Source organism: Lampetra planeri, chromosome 25 (assembly GCF_965212315.1).
Source record: "Lampetra planeri chromosome 25, kcLamPlan1.2.h2, whole genome shotgun sequence".
NCBI lineage: Eukaryota > Metazoa > Chordata > Hyperoartia > Petromyzontiformes > Petromyzontidae > Lampetra > Lampetra planeri.
In genome coordinates, this window is record NC_136131.1 from 11,914,401 (window position 1) to 11,920,683 (window position 6,283).

The following is a 6,283-nucleotide window of genomic DNA, read 5'->3' on the forward strand; positions in this document are numbered from 1 at the left end:
TGGCGCTCGAATGGAAACTCGGCAGGTTCGTAGGTCGTTGTTTTTGTTGTTGTTCGTCTTCCTCTTCTAAAAGCCAGGCTGACAAAATGAGTCAAACGAAACACCGCATTGGACGTGTTTATCTGCTTGTGCGATCTTCCAAGGAAGTTTTATTTTCATTCTAAAAATAAGTCATTCGAAAAAAAATGAAATGTCAACTTCCACCAGGATTAGCCCATTTGTCAGGGGGGGCCGAGCACAAATTCATGTTTGCAGCGCCCACCGCCCCCCCCCCCTATTTAAATGTTTACAAATTCTGGTGAGTTGACAGAAGGTATGGATATTGTGAGATAATAACAAATAAAGACGGGAGTCAAGATGTCGTGAGCTTGGAGAAGAGAGTTGTCGACAGGATAGAGATGAGGGTAGCTTAATTTTCCTTTTGTTCACGTTCAGGACTGCTGTTATGTTCATGAGAATGTAACATTTGGTCTGAAATGTCGATGTAGAACTTATTGCTCTTATTATTGGCACGCGGGCCTCGTGGTGTGCTTCTTGCGACTCGAGGGCTCTCGCTTCTTTTAGCTTTTGCAGAACGTTCGCTAACGACTGATGTGCAACACCCAGTGAGTGGCGTGTTGTGATTGTGTTTGTTACAGTGTTGTGTTTGTGACGGTGTTGTGTTTGTGTTTGTTACAGTGTTGTGTTTGTCAGTGTTGTGTGTTTGTGACGGTGTTGTGTATCGGAGGAGCGAGCGCGTGTTCCAGACCCGGGCTTTTGGCGACTGTCATCTGCTTCGCAACGTTCACGTTCGCACATCCAATTAGCATGCATCGGCTTGCTGGGGCACTGTCAAGTCGAGATTGAAACAATACGGACGATTTTAGTCATTGCCCCTGGAGGAACGATGAAAATATTTTTTGTAAAGCGATTCAAATGTTTTAAGAACATAGCAAAGATTATATGATAATCAGTTACTTATGCATTGCCATAAAATATTGCGAGCACATTTCATTACGTTTAAATCCCATCACCTTCAGACTCATGGATGCAGAAAACAAGGTTATTATGCAGATGTTCCGACGTTTGAAAATAACCCAGACAATACCATCCATAAAGGGAGCCTCTGGTTATTTTGCAATTAACTTTGCTTCATTATCACAGCCGACTTATTTCACCTCTGATGGATTCAAAATGCATCAGGCTTGCATCAATTTTGTATAAATGTACGTAGATTCATGTTGCCTCTTGATGAAACAGTAACTGTTTTCATTTGTCAAATATTACAACACATTGAGGGATCTAATTGCATAGCTAATTTAGGAGAAACTAAAACGAGTAAAGATTGGCCCAACGATACCAGAGTGCAACTGTAGCGCCTTCAAAATGACACATGTGCCCGTAATGTGTATCAATGTCGAGTGCATACGGGTACATTGTTTTGATATCCATAGCGTGTGAATGTGTATACAATGGCAGGTTTGTTTTGTAGGTACCAAGGTGCGCTGCCCTGCTGTAATGGTTATCACCCTGATTACACACCACATTAAGTCGAGCCACAGGTCGGGCGTGGTGGGATAAAGTGTGGGTACTCGCACATATTTCAATATGTTCAGCCAGCGTGGAAGATTAGGCCAAAGTACCATTGAGATGGACGCATAATACACGCGCTCGGCTTCTATTGAGCAAGTAGTTTTCAAGCTGCATATTTGCCAACTTAATTCTCGCTACCATGAGCTATCTGCACTGAATTTGCATTTTACTGCATTAAATGGACTTGAGCAAACATTCAAACACGATTTAACTTTCTACATTGCTACACATGGTTTTACATATATGCAGGATTAAGGTTGCCACTTGTCTTAGTTGTCCAAAGGTCATATTTTTAGGGTAACTGCTATTCTTGGGACATCTGTAAAAGCCTTCCCTGGGATATTAAAATTGTCGGTGTTTGCCATTTGCAAAACAAGAAAGACGCCACTCAGGGGAAACATTTACACGAAGTGTTCTCCCAATCTTCTGGTGCTGTCAGATGTTCTTCGACCATGTGATCTGCCCCACTTTGTGTCTAAGAGGTGGCGACCTTCACATGGACTTTCGTGTCTCGCTATGAATCAGCTTGTTTTTGTTTTTGAACAGGGGAGACTGTTTTGATGACGCTTGTAGTGTCGAATTTTTTTTATGAAATCAGAATGTGGTCTGGAGAGTTCAATCACTTGACTTTTATTCTTTCATTGTGTTCAGAGGCCCCTACCTCCCTCGCCTTCCCATCTGCCTCCAAACAAACCCCGGACGTCACCAAAGCAGCTCCAGGTTCCACAGCAAAGCCACCGAATTCCCTGCGGCACAGACGCACGCGCACTTTGCACGCACGGCGTACGAGGCATTGCCCAGTAGACTCACACATTGCGCGGGCAACAGAGAGACAGAGAGAGAATACAAAAACATAATTTTGAGGTCAATGCAACAACACACCGGTATTCGCTAAAATAGCAGAGCGGAGACAGAGTGCGTGTGGGCTGACACGCGGCAGGGAGCGAGCGAGCGAGCGAGTAGCTGCTGTTGGCTCATCGGCGCGTTACTTCCCGAGCCGGGCGAGAGCGGTGGACGCGCGGGTGGATCGCTCTGCCCACGCTGCCGCTCGAGTCGCCGCGCTGTTTATTAACCCGGGCCAGGTGCGGGCAGTAGAGGTAATTGAAGAGCGATTGCATGCTATTATAATCACATTTACGGTCAATCTAAATACAATGAATCTTCATAACACCTGATGCAGATCATTTGGCAGAATCCCAAGTCTGGCTGCGGCTGCTGCAACGTCTGAATTTACCACCTCAGACTCATTATAGAAATAATGTATATACGTGTCACATAAAGATGCGGTAATGTATTATGTATAAAGCACTATAAACGATAAATCCTAACCATTCTCAATTCACCAATGGATGAAGGCCTGCCCACATCATGTCCGGTGATGGGTTTTTTTCCCATGTTGTTTCCCCAGACTTCACGGTGTATAGTGGGAATCGGTTCAGGGAAGGGAGGGCAGGAGGATATCACTTCACGCCGATGTTCACCGTGATCATGAATCTAACTCGGCTAGCGAGTGCAGTGTGCCAACCACTCTACCACCGCTCCACCCCCCTCCCAAGAACGGTGCTTGACACCCCTCGCGAAAGGCCCCCGACACGATTCGTGGGTTCCGCCACAGTCGAGCGGCAGGTCACGTGTGGCGGGGTAAGGCTTGGGTACCCCGCCTCGTGCAAGATATCTGGCCAACACCCCCTCTACAGAGGGGGGGGGGGGTTATCTTGATATCCCTCGAGTGGAGGCCCTTCACTCGGGGGACATCAAGAGTGTTGGGTTAACACCATGCAATGTAAAGCTCTCGTCGAAATGAAACCGCATTAAGCAACGGACGTGCTTTAATGGCAAAGCACAACCCCGATTGTAGGGGTTGCTTGCTATACAGCTTGGCGGCCATGGCAATTGATGGCGTTGCAATCCAGAAGTCACCGGTTTAATTTCTGGATGGGGGCAATTGAAACAGGGGGGCCAAATGCTCTTATTAAATCCTGCCACCAGAGTCACGTGATCGGCAGGCCGCGTGTGGTGGGTTAAAAGTTGTGGGTACTCCAAAGTCTGCCAAAATGTCTGGCCACTGTGGAAGAGTGGGCCACAAATAACCTCAGGAGTGGCTTTTGAGATCTTCACCAGCAGTGGCACGATCAAGCCATTTCAGGGCTGAACCTCTACCATTTTATTCGAGTCTCTCTGCTCGTGGTGCTTCTTATTGGGCTTGCTAAGTGAAGCATAGCCCCAGAACTCCAACCTGGAAACGGGTTCTGTGAGTTCAGTGAAAGAGACTCCCCCGCCCCCTCCCCCGTTCTCGTTGGAACGTTTTTTGCTGCAGGCGTCTGTAGCACAAAATGAACTTTGAAACGAACTTGGAGTCAGACTGTGCAATCTCCAAACACCGAGAAAGTAAAAAAACGAGGTTAGAAAAGTGTCTCGCGTCTGGGCTCTGAGATGGCGCCTCTCCAACCTGTCTGGTGAAGATGTATTTGTACATTTTTGCCTTCCCATTTAACTTACCTTTGAAACCGCCGTTTCGCTTGGCTTTGATTACCTGGAATAAATCTTTACAATTGCATATATATTGTACTACTGCACTTCACTTGTATGCGTCTACCGTTTACAATTTTGAGAATTCATATATAGTAAAATTAATGAGTGAATTAATTCCCGGGGAAAGCTAAACCAAATTGCTTTGGAATAAAGTAATTGAAGCCCTATATTACAACATATATATATGGGAGTATGTATTCATTTTTCAATGAATGTGTATGGAAATAGAGGAGGTAACTGAGCATTGTTAGGATTCCAAAATGTCCAAAGTGTGGTGTAGCATTCTACTGCATAGTGCACACTGGAGGATGATTGTGAAGGAGGAGGTTCGTGAAGGATATTGCGGGGGAGTTGGAGGCAGTGGCCCTCCAGCAACAACAAAAGGCAGAGGAGCGACGCTCACAACAACGAGCAAAGTGCCGGGCGGCTAAAGCGCAGAGAGTTGCCACAGTGAGGAGCGCAGGTGGTGCATCTGCCAGTCATTTCAGTCAGCCAACCCATGGCACCTGCTGGGTCTGTTCCGTGACCTCCTGCCAGCGGGCCTTCGACACTTCACTTGGCCTCAACGTGCACCTAGCATGGCACAGGTACCGTGGTGACATAAACGCCACGTAGTGGTGAACAACGGTTGTTCAGTCATGTTATGCTTCTATTACACAAGCGAATATGTAAGGAGCTCCATCGTAGTGTGTTTGACAGGAGGTGTTGGTGTACAATCCAATCCAGAACAATGTGACTAAAACTGTAATTGCCACGAAAAAAACTGTTGAGGAATTCATGAGGTAAAGTATGAACTCAAGAGATTTGTTTAGAAGTTGTGGTGTTTCTTTTCCCACTAATTATATTCCATTTCACCTGCTGTCACTTATCAGAGAGTGAATGAAGCTCTGTGTCAGTACGAGACGCCCACTGCGGGTTCTCAGAGTGAGAGAGCATTGTGGACATTGACGAAGCAGCAGGAGGTTTACACTGCTGTCTGCGCGCTCACCTAATTATACCTGTCCTGAGGTAAAGGTGCAGCCCTGCAATTGCCCGTCCTCTCGAGAGCCCCTCCAGAGCCCCTCTAGAGGGAATTTGGCCTACTCTTCCACACTTCACCCCACCACGCGCCGATCGACTTGACTGTTGTGTACCGATTTATGTATATACTCTATGTTGAACTTTTTTTGCACCGTACGTAGCCAACCATGTTAATCGGAGGTGTGGGACCACAGACGAAGGGGAGGTGGGGGGGGGGTCAGTCACGTGACACCGCTGTTTCAACCGTCCCGACGCGAGATTCTGACCTCTGACCTCACTGCACTCACCGTTGCAACTGCTCAGCATCAGACGTGCGCGTCATTTGCATGAGTCGTCAACCATTCGTTTCCATCGCGCACATTTCGATACGCGCATCGTGAGCGTAGGAATCTATTTCGATCGGCGCAGCTAGCACGCTGTGAAGCACGGACACATTTAATGATGTGGAATCGGTAGCGGCTCTCGGCGACTCGAGTGACGCAACCGGACTCGCGACATGGAGCAGCAGCAGCAGGAGGAGTGAGAGCCATAAACAGCCCAGGCAGTAACCTGGGACTTGAAATCAGAGCTCTCAAGTGGGAAGGCTCGATACCCCGTATCGGTGATGGCTATCGTCCACGTACCTTCACTGCGGAGGGAAAACCAGCAACATCCATTGTTGCACTGTACTCCTATGCGCCAACCTCTGTGACCTCCCGCCTTCACCGACTCGCACTGAACCGCACGGCGTGGGGATTACAGCCCATTGTTACTCCACCGCTGGATTAACAATGGGATTACAGCCCATTGTTACTCCACCGCTGGATTAACAATGGGATTACAGCCCATTGTTACTCCACCGCTGGATTAACAATGGGATTACAGCCCATTGTTACTCCACCGCTGGATTAACAATGGGATTACAGCCCATTGTTACTCCACCGCTGGATTAACAATGGGATTACAGCCCATTGTTACTCCACCGCTGGATTAACAATGGGATTACAGCCCATTGTTACTCCACCGCTGGATTAACAATGGGATTACAGCCCATTGTTACTCCACCGCTGGATTAACAATGGGATTACAGCCCATTGTTACTCCACCGCTGGATTAACAATGGGATTACAACCTATTGTTACTCCACTGCTGGAGTAACAATGGGATTACAGCCCATTGT

The 6,283-nt window shown here is 47.4% G+C and overlaps 1 long non-coding RNA gene across 1 annotated transcript; it reads right to left on the bottom strand.

Annotated features, from left to right (window-relative positions):
* Window positions 1–277: 277 nt before the first annotated feature.
* On the bottom strand, window positions 278–2,599 carry LOC144727537 (uncharacterized). The gene is made up of 3 exons (XR_013587416.1): window positions 2,455–2,599; window positions 2,234–2,318; window positions 278–828 (listed from the first exon to the last, which is right to left on the bottom strand). It is a non-coding gene; the product is annotated as an uncharacterized LOC144727537 (long non-coding RNA).
* Between the last annotated feature and the right edge of the window lie 3,684 nt (window positions 2,600–6,283).